This window comes from Rhineura floridana, chromosome 1 (genome assembly GCF_030035675.1).
Source record: "Rhineura floridana isolate rRhiFlo1 chromosome 1, rRhiFlo1.hap2, whole genome shotgun sequence".
NCBI classification, from domain to species: domain Eukaryota; kingdom Metazoa; phylum Chordata; class Lepidosauria; order Squamata; family Rhineuridae; genus Rhineura; species Rhineura floridana.
Genome location: NC_084480.1, coordinates 143,391,008 through 143,409,431, shown reverse-complemented (window position 1 = coordinate 143,409,431; position 18,424 = coordinate 143,391,008). Strand labels below are relative to the sequence as shown.

General features: G+C 45.1%; 1 protein-coding gene across 2 annotated transcripts in view; it reads left to right on the top strand.

Moving 5' to 3' along the window:
* Nucleotides 1–18,424, top strand: part of LOC133382129 (cysteine-rich protein 1-like) — a 69,925-nt gene that overhangs the window by 20,552 nt on the left and 30,949 nt on the right. The window lies entirely within an intron of this gene.

The window sequence follows — 18,424 nt, the reverse complement described above, 5'->3', positions numbered from 1 at the left end:
ATCCTGCTTAGAGTACTGTAACGCGCTGTACATGGGGCTGCCTCTGAAGACTGTTCGGAAACTCCAGCTGGTTCAACGTGCTGCTGCCAGATTGTTAACTGGGTCGGGTTACAGGGACCATACTACCCCCCTGTTAAAAAAGCTCTACTGGCTGCCAGTCTGTTTCCAAACACAATTCAAAGTGCTGGTGATGACCTATAAAGCCCTATACAGCTTAGGTCCAGGCTATTTATCAGACCGTATCTCCCTGTATGAACCTGCCTGGGCCCTGAGATCTCCAGGAGAGGCCCTTCTCTCAGTACCCACCTCCTCTCAAGTACGATTGGTGGGGATGCGGGATAGGGCCTTCTCGGTGGCGGCCCCTAGGCTGTGGAATTCTCTCCCTAGGGATATAAGAATGACCTCCTCCCTGCAGTCCTTCCGGTGTCAAGCAGAGACTTTCCTATTCCAACAAGCTTTTGGTTCTGATGGTTGCTAAAGTTGGGACTGCTGGGTTTTAATATTGGATGTAGTTTAATTTCATTTTAATGTAGATTCTGTATGTTTTAATTATATGTGCTTTTATCTGGAAGCCGCCGCGAGTTCCAGTATTGGAAGGATGGCGGGATATAAATAAATAATAACTAACTAACTAAATCATAATGCCATTGTATAAATCTATGGTGTGGCTGCATTTGGAATACTGTGTCCAGTTCTGGTCGCCTCACTTCAAAAAGGATATTGTAGAACTGGAAAAACTTCAAAAACAGGCAACCAGAATGATCAACAGGATGGAGCGACTCCCCTATGAAGAAAGGCTGTAGCATCTGGGAATTTTTAGTTTAGAGAAAAGGTGAGTCAGAGGCGACATGATAGAAGTCTATAAAATTATGCATGGCATGGAGAAAGTGGATAGAGAGAAGTTTTCTCTCTGTCTCTCATAACACTAGAACTTGTGGACATTCAGTGAAGTTGAAGGTTGAAAGATTCAGGATAGATAAAAGAAAGTACTATAGAATTTGTTCCCACAAAATTATTATTATTATTGTTGTCTTTATTTATACCCTGCCATTTTTCCAAAACTGGAACTCATGGCGGCTTCCAGATAAAAAATACATATAATTAAAAACATACAAAATCTACATTAAAATAAGATTAAACTATTTCCAATATTAAAACCATACACACATACAGCTAAAAAAGTTCAAACTAGTTTAAAAATGATATAATAGACATTAGCAATGCAGCACCCTTCACGCCCTATCCTTAGCCTTGAATTCCAAAGGCTTGTTGGAATAGGAAGGTCTTTGCTTGTCAGCGGAAGGACTGCAAAGAGGGGGTCATTCTTACCTCCCTAGGAAGGGAATTCCAAAGCCTAGGGGCAGCCACCGTGAAGGCCCTCTCACGCGTCCCCACTAGTCTCAACTGTGCAAAAACGCAGGTTCACAAAAGGCAGTGATGGCCACCAACTTGGATGGCTTTAAAAGAGGATTAGACAAATTCATGGTAGATAAGCCTATCAATTGCTACTCGCCATGATGGCTGTGCTCTGCCACCATAGTCAGATGCAGTATGCTTCTGAGAACCAGTTGCTGGAAGCCACAGGAGGAGTAAGTGCTCTTGTACTCAGGTCCTGCTTGCGGGCTTCCCATCGGCATATGGCTGGCCACTGTGAGAACAGGATGCCGGACTGGATGGGCCCTGGCCTGGTCCAGGAGGCTCTTCCTATGGTCTTATGCCTTGTTTGGCAGACTCTGACAAATTGCTTCTAGATTGCATGCCTGGTGTAAACCCATAATGTACTGCAGGCCCCAGGGCATGCTAGGAGGCCTGCCCAGAATAGGCCTGCCAGTAATGGGTACCCCAGCTAGAACCCAGGAATTTGGCCAAATTCCATTGCAGTGGAATTTATCCCTAATTTTTGAGTTGTTTTGTTCCATAGGAAAGCCATCGCATAGATAGGACAGACCCCTCCTGCTTTGTTGCACTTTCCAAATAGCACATGAAATGTAGAAAATAGAGAGGTCTGCACCATTCTGTGTTTCTCCACTGATGATGATAATGATTATGATGACTTATTGCATTTCTATACTGCCAGTTAACTCAGTCCTTGAGTGATGTTGACAGTAGAGGAGGTATTCTAGCAGGCCCAAAGTATCTGGCTCTGTTTCCAACAAAAAGTGTCCATGTGGTACAGCTAGACCAGAAATAAGGAATATGTGGCTTACCAGATGTTAGTGGACTAAAACTCCCATCATCACTGATCATGGCAATGTTGGATGGGGCTGATGGAAGTTGGAGTCCAACACCTGGAGGGCTCACAGGGTCTTCATCACTGAGCTAGATTAAGGTCCTTTCTAGGCAATTTTGTTTTGCTCAATAAACACATAGCTTTTGCTCATTTGTTGTATAGGAGGACCCAACAGACTCCCTTAGAAGAAGGCTTGTCTATGGTGGGAAGGAATGTGCCCCCTCTCATCCCAAGAAATTTCACCTTGTTGATGAAACTCCTTTCACTTCCTTCCTTCATGTCATGTGCTCATGTTGACATTGGGGACACCGGACATGCCTCCAGTGTTGATGCATCCATTGGCCACTCACCCCAGTGGCTATGCATTTGGCATTAGTGGGAAAGGTTTGCCGAACATGTGAGGGGTTCATATGAATACCCTTTATGCCAACACAAGGACTGTGTAGAATGTCATTGTATACCTGCCATGGACCCATACTGGAGAATCTACCACATATGTATGGTCATGCTCACTATTTTCATGCCAGAAGTAGCTTCAGATACTGGGCTTCTTGGTTGCTTTTACCTTCACCGGAGCCAGGGTGGGTGGGTCCCAATGCAGGCTGCATCACAGAGGGTGGTATTCAGTGCTAGTCACATGCAAAGTAGACCCATTGACATTATAGGCATGACTAACTTAGGTTCATTAATTTGAATGGGCCTACCCTAAGTAGGACTCTGTTGAATACTGTTTTGAGAGCAGAGTGGGGGACCTGTGGCCCTCCTGATATTGCTGGACTACAACTCCCATCATCCCTGACCATTGGCGATAGCTGGGACTGATGGGAGTTGGACTCCCAACATCATCTGGAGGACTATTGGTTCCCACCCATGCTTTACAGCCTACTGTTGGACTTGGACCAGAGAGACCGGGTGACCTTCATTCCTAGATTATTCTTTTGTTCTGTTTCTCCATCGGTTAATCCTTAACCTCCATTTGTATAAGTATCTGATGATCAAATTTTCCCTCCTAGCTATTTAATAATACTTGATGTTAGTGTTCCACTTTTCCATGGCCCAGAGCTCTCCACATCTGTCTCAGTAATCCTAACAACTGTGTAAGCTAGACTAATATTATGATCTGTGTGTTAAAGATGGAGGGGAGACACTGGAAGCAGTATAGCTTTTCTAAGGCCACCAAATGAGTTCACTGCTGAAGTGACGTTTGAACCCAGAACATCTCACCTCCTTCTCAAAACACTATACTGATCTCTGTATGCTAGCCTGTTTAGCTCAGAGGGAAAAAACAGGCAAGGTGTTAATGATGTGGAAGTAATGCAAGGCTGGCATTTAGAAAGCACAGCATTCAGAAGGTAACAAGTGTAGCGGGAATAGGAAGAGCAGGTGACAAACAGGAAGCAGCAAGTATGACAAAGTCTTTCACAGCCGGCAGCCGCCGCACAGGAAACAAGAGGCAAATGTTTACAAGTGACAGAACATGAGCCAAAGAGAGCTGTAAGATGATTTTAAAAACAGCACACCAGAGAAATAATTTTGTGTGATACAAACCTGTAGTTGGTGCCTCTACCTCTTCACTAAGTGAGTTGCCAAAAGATTCTCCTGAGACTTTAATAACCATGTGACAAGGAGATTTTTGACCAGTGTGTGATTGCTTTTTTCACCACTGCAAGTATGCAGAACCCCAGGCCCAGGAACCAGATGTGGGCCCCCAGGCCTCTCTATTTAGCCCTTAATGTTTCTCCTATCTGGGCCTCCCCGTGCCCACCATATAGCTGCATCCTCCTTGGAATGAGTCCTTGAACTGTGATAATGCCTCTTGCTTACCTGGATGGAGAGGAAACGGAATGCAGCTTACTGTGCAAAGAATGTGAGTCATATCCATTGCTCCATCAAGTTGTGCATCTGGTCCAGCCCACTACTGCCATGTGGCCTCCAGAGGTTTACTCATGAGGGAATGCAACCCTTAGGCTAAAAAAATGTTCCCCAGCCCTGCACTACACCATCAGGCTCTCAGTGTTGTTCATTATAAATAAAAAGGAAAAACAGGTAATCCTTGAGCTTCCGTTTTACATTTATGCATGCAAGGGGTTGAGTAAACAGGTTGCATTGCTCATCTAGAAAATCTGGAGTGAAAACTACTTGCACCTGTATGTTAACTGACTTGAATTCTTCAGGACTGGCCATAGAGTTAGGAATTCTAGAGAATGGGCTTGTGTGAAGGAACTGGACTATTCTGTATTATATAAAATTATAAATCTTGTGTGTCAATTTGTTTGGAGATAATGGGGCTAACTTGTCAAACCTGACCTGTGCATGGCTCAAGCTGAAAGGTGGTAGATATGATAGACTACACATGGGCTGCCTGGAGTTGGGAATTTAAAAAATCTAACTTCATTGAAGTTTTGTGGATTGGGAAGCATGAGAGTCACATAGCCACAGGCTATATTAGAGAGCCAGAATAAAGGACGAAGAGATTCAAGGTGGTATCTCAGGATAGAAAGGAAACACGTGCTGGAGGATGTAAGATATGGCTAATTGGATATGTCAGTAGCTTTAGGAATTGTGATTAGAGAGGGAAAGAAGACTGCGTTTAACCCTTAAGTTTATTTGTAAACTTTGCTCCATTGGTAGGATGTGCTGGTTTGCTACAAATCATCCTATATGAAACCTTTCTCTTAAGAACTATTTTTTTATCCTGTTAGCAAACTTTTTAATTTTAATAAACCACCCCATGTCTGAGCCGAGTTCCCTGCTGCTTTGAAGTGTTAGGCTGTGTGGTGGAAGGCAGCCTTGTAGAAAAATAACTTTGTTCACCTGGTTGCAGTGAGAGTTTAAGCAGGAAGGATGAGCAAGCAGAGGGGTACACAGGGAAGCTGGGGTGCCATGACCGCTTGGCTCCGTACCTCCAACCTTTCAAATGTCTTGCTTCCTCTCTGGTCTGAAATGCACTTATTATATTGTGAATTGTTTAATATTTAAAATTCTTCTTTTATCATCATCATCATCATCGCCGTGCACAGACCCTCCCTATCTGCCCTGTGGCTCCAATCTGGAGGGACCGCCCACCTTGGCTTGGAGCTACTCCTGAATAAGTTTGGGAGATGGGCTCATGTTTAATTAGGATAAAAAAAACAATGAAACATGTGGTGAGGCAGGGAAAGGAGATGCTGTGTCTCCTTCCTCCACTCTCAACCAAGAGTGGGGTCAATTTATCCTTTACAATGCTGTTTTGCAAAGGGTTTTCCTACAGGAAAGCTTTTTGCACAACAGCATTGTGCAGGAGGGAGTGATCCTGATGGATATTTTTCACGTCACCCACACCCTCAGAGGATCGCTGCCTCTGCTCATCTGGTAGGAAGGAGAGCTGTGGCTGCCTCTTCTTTCTCCCTGATGCCCCATCCCCTGACAGCCCTGGGTCAGTCTGGGTCACTGAATCCAACCCGTAGCGATCTGTGGTTGTCAGAACCCAACTCAGCCAAGGCGAAAAACATCCGAATAGGCCCAATTTGGGTCGGGGCTCAGCTGAATCTGGTGCACAGCTCTTATTATTGTTCTTATTATGATGCTGTGGAAAATGTTCACAGTGTTTAACATTTATATCCCAGTAATCCTTACAACAACCCTGTAAGGTAGGTTACTATTATAATCTCCATAATGGGGAAAAGTCTGAGAGACTTGTTTTCTCTGTGGGCACTGAGCAAGTAAGTTCATAGCAGAGCCAAGATCTGAATGGTAATCTTGTGGATCACAGCTCACTCTCTTAGGTGTTATATTACCCAAGTAAACATAACAGTACTATAAATTTGGTCAGTAACAATGAGGTAGAATTAAGAAATTTGCTGCTTCAAACCTTCTTAGCTATGAATCTCATCCAGTGCACCCTCTTTCCAGTCTGTATCTGTAATAAGGAGGCTAAAACACTAACCTATAAGGTGTTAAGATTATTGAGATAAAGTATGTGTGGAGCTTTGAGGAGTCAGGAAAGCACTGTATAAATGCCATTTCTCTTGCCAGACTAACAAAATGGCTGATGCAAGGCTAGCATTGTCATAAGGTTATTGGCAGGATGTTTTTCTTAGCTAGCTTTTGTGTGATCTTGTTCTAGTTCAGAAACTTTCCAGGTGGTAGATTTCCAGTAAAAGTAAACTGGCCAATTAGCTTTCTGGTGCCAGCTCTTGGCTTTTTAAGACTTACATACCCCCCCCCCAACACTTCTCCAAAGTGATGAAATGAATATTAGTGGAATTGTTTCACAAACTGGAATTTTCACAGGTAACTGCTATGTTGGGTTGATTTACTAGAATTATTCTGGGGGGGAGAGGGTTGCGTGAATAGCACATGCAGAAAAACAGAATGTAGCAGGATAGACAGAAAGGTGGGTAAAGATCACCCGTTAGAGATTGTGCTCCACTCTTCTCCCTGTATTGATTATTCCCAGTGTCTAGGGTCCATTCATTAGAATCTGAGAGTCATGACCAAATTCGCACAGCTGTGAAAGTTAAACAGCAGCTTGAAAATGCTACAGGTGTGATGCAAAATAACTGATAAAATTAACTCATTTTAGGGAAATTCACCCAAATTAATGACACCCTTGCTATATCATGGGGGTAATTAAGCCTTGATGGTTATGGAAATGGTTACCACTGGTAGTATTTTCATATCACCATGGATTTCCCACTACCACAATAGTGATTACCACTGTTAATCACTGCTGTGGTGTTTGGTCAAGTAAACGCTCCTAATAGGAGTAATTAATACTGACGGCATACTAATGGTACTGTAAATGCTGTCAGAAATGACTGTGTATATGAGTCCCGGCTGTGAAATCTCTTCCATTAACGAGTGCTTATGGGCACAACATGACCATGAACAAAAGCTTGTTTGCTTGCCAGTGTTTTGACTTTGCAAGGAAGAATGTGACAAGGAGAATATTTAGGATGACAAGAGGACTGAAAGGAGGAAGAAATGAACTAATCTGATAATTGATATCAGTGATTTAAACGCAGGTATCTATGCACTTGGAAGGCTCTATTTCCCCGCCCGCCACCCATTCGTAACCATCCAATCGGTTCCTTTTATTGCTTTGCCTCTTCCATACGTGCCCTTAGATGCTTTTTTTTTAATAGGGCACCCAATTTACAATGTTAAAAAAAGGTGAGAAGCAGGTGAAAAACAAAACAATGAAAGACATTACCAAACACACCAGACCTTCCCTTATTGCAAATTTTGGCAGAGCATGCCTGAACATATATTGCAAAGACCACTCCAAATTTAAAATGTAAAGATACAAACAGCCGATTTAAAATTAGCATGCTTCAATATTGAGGACATGAGCAAATCTATTGTCTGAATGGCTACAGGGGCGGACAAAACATTTGGATAATCAGAAATTCAGATATACGTGTGGGATGATTTAGGTGGGGTGAAATAGGAGACATACAGTGAGAGAGTATACAGCCACTTGGTTCTAACTTAAGGGACTGCCGATACCAGCTGGGACTGAAGGGAATTGGAGTCCAACAACATCTGGGGATTACAGGTTCTTTATTGTTCGCCTGTATCGGGGGCTGACATGGTGCCGGCAAAGGCCTTCAGGCAGGGGCCCTAGACTCTGAACTTTCATCCATTTTAAAAAAGGAAGTCACTAACCCTCCTAGAAAGAAAGTTATAAACCAAAATGTGCAGGTTCCCTTCTAAATAATTTCTAAGCTGAGCTGCCCTGGTTGCTCCTGCCTGCCAATGTTTTTAGCCAATGAGTGAAGTCAGAGTTCTGAGTGAAGTCAGAGTTATTTGGACACTAGGAAATAGGAATCCCTGGGACCCTAAAGAGCTTCTGTTTTCCCCTCCACTTTAGTGCACTTTTTCTGCTTCTTTCTTATTTTTCATAGTCCATGGGTCTCTGTATTTTGTCCTTTCCCCCCTAGCAAACAGGACATATCTTTCCTCTGGTGGGTTTGTCTGAGACCAAGCACTTCCTAGCGGGATTTTCTGCAAGTGCCACAACAAAATAAGTGCAAGTGGATGTTAAGGAATCCCCTCCCCAAATGGCAAATGCAAAATGTGAAGACTTTGCAAAGAGGCTTACACATGCCTCCTGCTGTGCAGCAGCTAAGTCCAGGCCCTCCTTAACAATTCACTCTATAGTTACTGTTGCATGCATGTGTACTTCAGAAGTAAGTCTCTTTATGTTTAATGTGGCTTACTCCCAGGTAAGTGGGTGCAAGATGGGAGCCCAGTCTTTGGTTTAGGACTGGCATTGCGGAAAACAGGGCTCTTGTCTCTTTAACCACAATCAGGCCAGCAGGACATAGCTGACTTCCCAAGGTAGACATGAGGTTGTTGGGTGGGGTAGGGGGGAAGCAGCAATATGTCTAATTTTGTGTTATGCCATGCCCCTGATGGCAGCCATTTTGTGACTGATGCCCACAGCATTCTCAAAATTCAAAATGTGCCCACTTGTTCAAAAATGTTGGTGACCCCTGGCATACATGTTGTGTGCTTTTGTGATTCTCCTGAGGAAAGGGCATCTGGAAGACATTCCCAGCACAATCCTATTTGTCTAATCTGAATTACTCTCAGGGTAAGTATAGCACTGTAGTCAGGGCCGGCGCCAAAGGGCAACCAGGTTGGGCCCTGGCCAAGGGCCACAGGGGCCCCATGATAGGGTGGGGGAGGAGTAGCACTCCCCTTCCACGATCCACGCAGGGAGGGAGCTTCCAAAGCACTTGCCTGTTTGCTGGCTCCACCTACCTGTCTCTCCTGTATTTTGTGGTGTGCAGAGCTACCATTAATCAAGATGGTGGCTGAGGTTGCCCTAAGGTGCTGATGCCCCTGCCGCCATCTTGGTTGATGGCAGAGATGCACGTGCATAGCATGCATGTGTGCCATCAACCAAGATGGTGGTGGAGGCTTCAGCCTCTTAGGGAAACCTCTGTCACCATCTTGATTAATGGTAGCCCTGCGCACATAGTTGCAAAAGACAGGAGAGACAGGTAAGTGGGGTGTGCGTGTGCTCTGGGGCCCGGGGCCAGCTGGTGCCCAAGGGCCCCGGCATACCTGGCACCGACCCTGATTGTAGTATTCAGATATTCCTACTGGTGTGCTAGAACTCCCAACTGTGAGCATGTAAATTTGGCATCTGGAGGTACTGATGATGATAATAACCAGTACAAAGGAGAAGATCCCAAAGGATATAATAAAACAACAGACAAAATCACAGGTATCCCCCAATAAAAATGGTATAAATGTAATTTATAATTTAACAAAACAAAACTACATGTAAAATGAAAATATATGCAGATATAATGGGTAGCCACTGTTGTGTAACAGTTAATCCAAATACTTCAAATTGCTATGAGGAGATCTGGAATGCATCCCATTTCATGCTTCATTAGTACAAATAGAGCGTTTGGTCATATCTGCACTATAAATTTAAAGCAGTATCATATCACTTTAACAATCATGGCTTCCCCCACAGAATTCTGGAGACTGTAGTTTGCTAAGGGTGCTTAGAGTTCTTAGGAGGCCCCTGTTTCCCTCAGTTCTCAGAGTTCCCTGGGAAGAGAAATTGGTTGTTAAACTACTCTAGAAATTGTAGCTCTGTGAGGGGAAACAAGGGTCTCCTAACACATCTCAGCACTCTTAACAAACAGCAGTTCCCATAATTCATCCCCAGTTCAGGCAAGAGCCATATGTGCATGAAAGCAAAGTAACTGGACTGGGAATGGTGAACACTGGGACTGCACACGTGAGCCTGGTAAATCAAGCTGGGATCCCACCATCAGTGATACAGAAGGAAAAATAGGGTCCAGATTCTGTCCACCACCCAACTTGCTCTGGATTCTGGCCCTAAAAAACTGATAAGTGAGATTCCAGTTCTTGTCTTGGATTACCTGCTTACTCTGTTGCATTGGGGTCAATAGATGTAATATTTTCAGTAGCCAATAAAGTTTAGTTTTGATAAATAAGGCTGCAATCCCAACTCCACTTCCTGGGAATAAGCCTCACTGAATTTAATAGGATTTATTTCTGAGTAGACATGGTTAGGATTGCACTTTAAGCCAGTACTGTATGTGTTTCCATCCTTCTCCTGCTATAACTCCCCCACTTTTCAATTGCTCAAAACTTCCAAAAATCTTACATCTCCAATTATTTATTTTTAAATGATCAGAATCAGATTGAAAAACTGAGTTAGACTCTCAGATAAACCTGCTACCCTTTGCTGGGAGAAGGGTCGGCCCTACCATTAGACAAGTGAGGCAGCTACTTCAGAAGACTGATGTTGGGTGTTCACAAATGGGCAGCAAATTGTCACTCATGTCATTTGTTCTTACTGTATTTTTACTCCCAGGAAGAGAGGCAGTTGTGGGATTTTCTGCCACAGGTGCCAAAATAACTTGGCTTGGGTACTATGACAACTTGACTTGCTGGGGTGGTGGATCCCTTTTTTGTTCGATCTCAGGCTGCAAAATGTCTTTTGAGCCAGGCCTGAGAATTATTTAGGTGGTGAAGCAAGGCAGACTGTGTGGAGCTTTGAGGGCACAGCCGAAGAGTCACTGCACTGTTTTCGATGTTAGATTTTTATTTGATAGGAAGTGGAGCCCTCTACTGACTCCTGATACGAATAGGCTTGTGTTGAGGGGATGTGCTCACCTGCTTACTAATGCTTCACCTCAGCAAGGGCAGTGAAACATTCAGTTTGTTCCGGAACAGCCTTTTCCCTAAGGCGACGAGGACGTACTGTGCTGAGCGTGGAGGCCCTGAAGTAGCAGCCTCCGCAATTGAGCTAACGAAGGGGAGTGTGGTGTTTTTAAAGTGTGACTGATGTGTTGTGCACTTAATAAGTCCCAGCACATCCTGCTGGAAGGTGATGGGACAAAACCGCTGACAGATTTATTTTCCAGGATCAGATGGCTCCATTATTAATCACAGAAGGTACATACCAAGGGAAGGAATGAGATGAAAGATAAAAATAATCTGGATTGGGAACTGATGGAGCTTCTTTTACCGTTCTCTTTTTTGAGTTTTCAAATGTTGGATGGAAAGTAATTTTGGATGAAACAGCTCATCTATATTTTGCAGCAGATTTTAAACACATATTTTATATATTGGCTGTGGTCCAGAGTATGTGCATTGCAGGACACATTGCTAGCTGAGAAAGACAAAGCATCTTGCTGTCTCCTCTCCACCTAAAACCGGTGAACAGCCCTCCCAGTATCAGCTGCACTTTATTTTTATTTTTATTTTACTTTACAGGATCACCAAATCACCAAAACCTCTGAGCAGTTTCATAAAACATATTCAATTTACTGATAAAACCCAACAGATATAGATAGATATAGATATTTACATGTCCGGACAGGCTTAAACAAAAATGTTTTTAGTAGGTGGTGAAAACAGTATAGCAAAGATGCCTAATATCAATGAGCAAGGAGTTCCAAAGTGTAAGTCCTGCCAGACTGAAGGATAGATTCCTTGCAAGTTATCCCATATCTTTTTACTTATTCCATATTTATTTATTACATTTATATCTCACCTTTCCTCCAAGAGTCTCAAGGCAGCCTATCTGGCCCTCCCCTCCCCTTATCTCCTCAACAACCCTGTGATGTAGGTTAGGCTGAAAAGTTGTAGCGTAGATATGCCCTTAGTTTTCATCCACATCCAAATAGGAGGCTTAGTATGCTTCATTTATCTTTCCTCACATTCATTGCCATGTTACCCTGGTGTGAAGATAAGCTCTGTTTTGATTGTAAGAACCTTTTCTTGAATAACTCCTTCTTGCTCCTTAACTGCCCTTAGTACAAAACGGTCTTTCTGTCTGCCCCATATGATCTGGTCTGCTCTCACAGAGACTCCCAGGTAAGTGGAGTTACAGTTGCAGCCCTAGTCTGCCTGCCTGTCAAAGGCTAAATTGAAATTTTTGTTTTCCTTTGAAACCTGCCTGCTCTGAATCCTTTTCTCTGTGTATCTCAATAAACTACCCTATTTGGATTCTTTGCTTCAGCTGGCAAAAGTGCAAGCCAGAGGCTTTTCTCATGTGCCTGGCTAGTCCGTATTATTTTGCAAGGAAAGGCAGGGAAAGGGGAGGCAGAGTGGAGCCTGCAATCCTAAACACACTTACTATGGAGCAAGTCCCATTGAACACAGTGGGGCTTACCTGCAAGCCAGCGTTCTGTACATAGACTGTCTGCCTTGCTAGAGAATTCTCCTCCAAGACATCGTAGATAACCATCACCCCCCAGAGCAGGGATGGGGAACCTTTGGCCCTCCAGATGTTCCTGAATTTCAATTCCCATTAGTCCCAGCCAGCATAGCCACTGGTCAGGGATGATGGGAGCTGTAGTCCAACAATGTCTGGAGGGCCACAGCCTAGTTCCCCATTTCTGCCCCAGAAGACTCTTCTATCTGGGAAACAAGGATGAAATATGTCAATCTACCTTGAAGGGAATACAGAGGTGGATCCTGGGAAAGCAAGACATGCCGTTGTTATAAGCATCTTGCCTCACCCATTCCTCCCCTCTCTCTGCTATCTTCCTGTACTGTCAAGATTTGGATAGCAAACTCTTTGCAGCAGAACCTGTCTTTTGTTTATTTCCTGCATATTTTACTTATTAAGTCAGGGTTGGGGAACCTGTGCTGGGCAGCAATATAGTGGCAAATTTAGAAGTCCAGGGCCCCTTTATGAGTCATCAGGATCAGCCTCACAGGCCAAATTTGACAGGTGACTGGGGCCACCCACCTGTCAATCACATGACATCATTATCCAAACCATTTATCAAAACTCCTTGTTCCCAAGCCACAACATCCTGCTGGCAATTGGGTGCTTGGGAATCGCTGCACATGGAGCATTGCACATGGAGCGTTTCCCAAAGCACCAGACATAGAGCTAGCAAAGTGGTTGTATCTCCCCTCCCCATAGGGGGTGGGAACAAAGAAGCTGGTGTTTTACAGGTATTGCTACCTGCAAGAAAGATCCGTCTCACAGCTGATCTGCAAAAAGCAGGTTTCTTCCCCCTGCGTTTTATATATTGGCTGACAGAAGGATTTCTCTCTTGCACATGATGCCTGTAAAATACAAGGGGCATTGCTTGACAAGTGTTTCTTTCTGCTTGCACAAACTCACTGCAACCAAAACAGAGGGTGCACTGAGAGAGAGAGAAAGAAGGCTAAGAAGAGTGGGTGGAGAGTGAGGTGAGATGGCATTTCCTCATAAAGAAGGGGGCAAAGGAAGACTGAAGAAAGGGAGAAGGAAGGCTGCCTGTAAAATACAAGGGGAATTGCTTGTAAAGCCGTTCTTTTTCAGTTGTGCTTTTTGCAGATTGTCTGTGAGAAAGTGGAAGGGGAGGAGAGGAAGCCTCATGGAGGGCAGGGGAAGATGGGAAGAGCAAAGGGAAGAATGAGGCTGCCTGTATTTTACAAGGGGAAGAAACCTGCTTTTTGTAGATCATCTGTGAGAAGGAGTTCTGTCTCGTGCAACGATGTCTGTAAAATACTTCCACTCTTCTTAGCCTTTTGTCTCTCTGTCCCTGCACCCTCCAATTTTTCCCAGACAATCTGAAAAAAGCACCATTGAGGGAGAAAAAATGCTTTACAAGCAGCGCACTTTGTATTTTACCAGCAGCCTTCCTTCTTTCAGCCTTCCTTCCTTTGTCCCCCTTCTCTGTGAGAAAATGCAGCTTTGCCTCCCCCCTCCCCCCAGTGCGGCCGCCTTCACCTACCCTCCACGTTGGCTGCTATGAGCCTGTGTGGGACTGTTTGAAAGCTCTCTGTTTCAGTAAGATTCTGATGCAAAGCGCATCTTCAATCAGGTTGGCTCTCCCTCCTCTTCTCCATAAACTTCCCTCTCTTAACTCCTGTTGACTCTCTCCCTCCTCGTGTTTCTCTTCTCCCCACAAAAAGTGATAGTGGGAGTCAATTAGCATGCAAGGAGATTCATGAGTGCTGATTAGCTCTAGTGACCCCTGACCTTGCTAGGTTCTCTGGCTCTTCTAAGGCAAGAGGAAAGGTTGTAGCTTTTAAATGCAAGCATACAGTCTGTGTTTAGGAATTGTGGTGGCTAGATTGGCTGTAGAGATAGATAGAGGGATTCCGGTAGGTGCTGGGTGCAAAAAAAGTAATGGGGCTGCATCCCAGAGTGTCCCCCCAGGAAAACATACCTGGTGTTGGACTATAACTCCCATCATTCCTGACCAGTGGCCATACTGGTTGGGGCTACTGGGAGTTGGAGTCCAACAATATCTGGCTGAATGCACTTAGAATCCTCCACATGCATGGGATTCCCAGTCAGGCAGTGTTCGCAGTTGTATGGGGGCTTTTAAGTACTTTCCAAGATTCTGCCTCCAGAACTTCCACTCAACAGGCAAAGATCTGAGACTGCAGCCAGCAGGGATGGGAACACTGACTTGGGGCCAGGACGAGCAGCCTGTGTAGTCCTGCTCCTCCCTTCATAACCACCTTGACTGTGCCAGAGACCCTCTTGCCTGTGAGTGCTACAAGACCCTCTCTCTGCTTGCTGGCCTCTTTCCACCCGGCCTGGGAGGGTGGGGCCCTGACTGACTGCAGCAGCTATAAAAGTGGCTACTGCCTGGAGGTGCTAGAGACCATCTTGATTGTGGGGAGTTGTTTAAGGGCTTCTGGTTGGGTCAGATTTAATGTTGCTGGTCAGTTATTTTTGTTGTTATTGAGGTTATGTTTTTGTGTGTCATTGTTGGCCTGATTATGAATTATAAGGTATGGTTTCAATTTATTTTAGTTTTCTTAATAAGAAATTTTCTCTAACTAATTGACAATTTGAATTTTGCTTTGTAATAGTGAATTCTGTAACTTTTCATGTTGTGAGCCCCTTTGAGGATAGATTACTATGGAAAGGCAGCGTACAAATAACCAGAGCTTGGAAAAGTTACTTTTTCGAACTACAACTCCCATCAGCCCCAGCCAGCATGGTCACTGGATTGGGCTGATGGGAGTTGTAGTTCAAAAAAGTAACTTTTCCAAGCTCTGCAAATAACCCATGATGATGATGTATTCAGAGAAGGTATGGAGGCAAACAATGGAATAAGCTTTAGATTAGGGGTGGGGAACTTCAGGCCTGGGGACCAAATGCAATCCTCCAGGCTGGCATGCCTGAATAGAGGATGGAGACACGTGTGTGTGTGTGTAGAACAGCCTTTCCCAACCAGTGTGCCTCCAGATGTTGTTGGACCACAACTCCCATCAGCCTCAGCCAGCATTGCCAATGGTCAGGAAAGCTGGGAATTGTGGTCCAACAACATCTGGAGGCACTCTGGTTGGGAAAGCCTGGGGTAGAAACTTCTATGCAGATGTAAGACTGACATCCATTCCTCTGCCCACTTTTGCCACACGTCCCATCACATAGGATCACTACCCTCAGAAGGTTGCCACGAGGCCACGTGGCTCTCTGGCTGAAAAATATTTGCCACCCTTGTTGTAGGTCCATTACATGCAGTGATTTTGGGGGGAAGGGTGAAAAATGAGGTGCCACTGCTCATAACTTGATAAAAGTGCTGTAGGTGCCAGCACAAAATGGCTGCCATGGGCAACAACAGTCTGAAATGACACTCCTCCTTCCGTTTTAGTTATGGGGCTGTTCTGCATGTAAATATTGTGTTTACTTTGACTTATATGACTATCAGGAAAAAAATGTGAAATTGCACTGGTTTCCTTTGCCTTGGGGTATAGACCTATTAAACCTACAAGGAGAGCGGGCACGTGGGTGGGCTTGGAACAAAAGACCAGCCCTGATCCTGGTTGACTGAAAGAGACTGGGGTTTTCAGTGCAAACCTTTGCAACTCCCACCTCTAACCTACATTTCTGTAGTAGTAGCATCCTGTCCTGCAGCCACATGAATGAATTTTTAAATAATGTGTCAGGGACAATTAGATGATTTCATGTTAGAACAAATCTCCTTCCCTTTGTATTAATAAAGGGTTGTTGCCTGTTATGGACTAATGCAGGGATGGGAAACCTATGGCCCTCCAGAGGTTGTTGGACTACAGCTCCCATCATTCCTGACCATTGGCCATGCTGGCTGAGGCTGATGGGAGTTGAAGTAGTCCAACAGCATATCACAGACCACAGGTCCCCACACCCAGATGAATGCAGAACATCAGGGCCGAGTCCAGCTTTTTACAGCCGTTGGATGACTTACAGCTCAATCCTAGCCACATCTAGCCAGAAGTTAAGTCCCACTGAATTCCATGGGGCTTATTCGCAGATAAGAAACATTAGGATTGCAGCCTCAGTCTAAGAAAAGGCCTCTCAGCTATTGGTGCAGGCATAAGCAGTGGCAGATGGAAGAGATCAGGACATGCAGTGTGGAAGGATGGCTCACACCTCCCCTGCACAAAATCTATTTCTGAGGGTCAGGCATGGATCTCCTATTCCCCGCATTGCCAGGGCTGTTAATTGGAGAAGGGAACATCAGGTGAGGCAATTCAAGTCAGGACACATACGTCAATGGACTAGAAACCCTCCAGATCCTAGCAATCCAGAGAGCCAATCCTGTGCTATTGGCTGCCATTGAGTTCCAAGAGCTGTGGTGCTTGGTAAGTCACTCAGCTGCCCTTTTGTCAGGCCCAGGATGTGACTCAGGAACCAGACCAACGGCTGTAGTTAATTCGTGTTTTATTAGGGTAATGTCCAAACAAAGACTGCGTTTTCTCATGAAGCAATACAGGGATACAGGTCCTGCGGCATTGGGAGAAAGTTGACAGAGCAAGGGACTTCTTCCCGCCTGTTCTTTAAGAAGGGGCCAAACGGGCGCGCAATCTTTCGCTCCTGCTTAACTGCCCCTCAGGTACTGCCCACCTTCCCCCCCTTCTCTCCTGTCTTTTCAGCTGTCTGCGTGTGCGCGGTGAGGGGGGAAGCATCACCCCCTCCTCTTCTGAAGTTTCCGATTCCAGGATGGGGGATAGGGGAGGGGCTGATGGTAAACTGCCTCCCCGCTTTTCGGCTGTGAGCAGCCCTCCCTCTTCCCCCTCTTGCTCTGAGCCTGAAAGAGGGGGAGGCGTGAGAATGTCCAGGGAGGGCTCAGGCTCCCCGTTGCTAAGCGACCTTATCACTGGCAGTTCCTCTGTTTCGTCTTCGCTCCAAAGGGGGGAAGTTCCTCCCCCTTCCCTCTGCCATCCATCCGAATACTCTTCTCCCAACTCTCCGGGATCCAGCTCCCCGGGATTGGGACCCCAGCTCTGCCTTCCGACACCTTTGCACTTCCATCCTGCCTTCTTTCTTGTTGCCCCTCACATTGGCCTCTTGGGCAATGCCCTGCCCTGCCCTTCAAGCCCAGGACCTGGGGCATTGGTCTGGCTTTTTCTCTGAGCTGTAAACTATTCTGTCCTACGTCTGTGGCTTCCAGGTACCTGCAACCTCTCCAGTCACTGAGCCTGAACCTGACATCGAGGAAGAAGCTCTTCCCCAGGGGGGATATGATAGCATTTTGTGGGTTTTGTCACTGGAAATGATGAAATTCATGAGGAAAGGCAGCTTTATCCAGTGAGTGGAGCCAACGTAGTGTAGTAGTTACAGTGTCAGGCAGGGAGTTGGAAGACCAGAGTTCAAGTCCCCACTCAGCCATGAAGCACAGTGGGTGGCCTTGGACCAGTCACTGGCTGTGTTTGGCCAAGGTATGCCCAGCTCTTTTGTCTGTAGCTGCAGACCCTTTGTTCCATCATTAAACAGGAAGGCTCTTATTAATTGAAGTTTCCCATTTCATCCAAAGTGTGCAACCATGGTTTCCAGCTGTGGAACAAGCCTGGAGTTCAAGCATGGTATGAAGCTGGTTATTGGGCTCCTCCAGACGGGTGTTCGATTGTGGGTGTATTCTGCAGTGCTTCTTCAATGCTACCATATTATTGTTGTCCAAAGGGGCTATAGCACAACAAAAGTGAGACAAAATGTACTATAACGTTTGTGCTATAAAAATAGTTCTAGAATTTCAGCAGCAAGTTATAGGATATGCACCACTGGAAATGAAGCCATGTGACCACCCCAAAATGTTTCCAGGCACAAACAATGTTGAAATGAGGATTGCATGTGGCCGCCCTAATGGCATCATGATGAGCACAAATCATCATGAATGTGCAATCAAAGGATGTTTGGAGGGGCCTTAAGAGCGTGGTTTGTTCTGAAGCAGATCACCATAATATCCCAGTTTGAACACAATGGAAAACTATGGC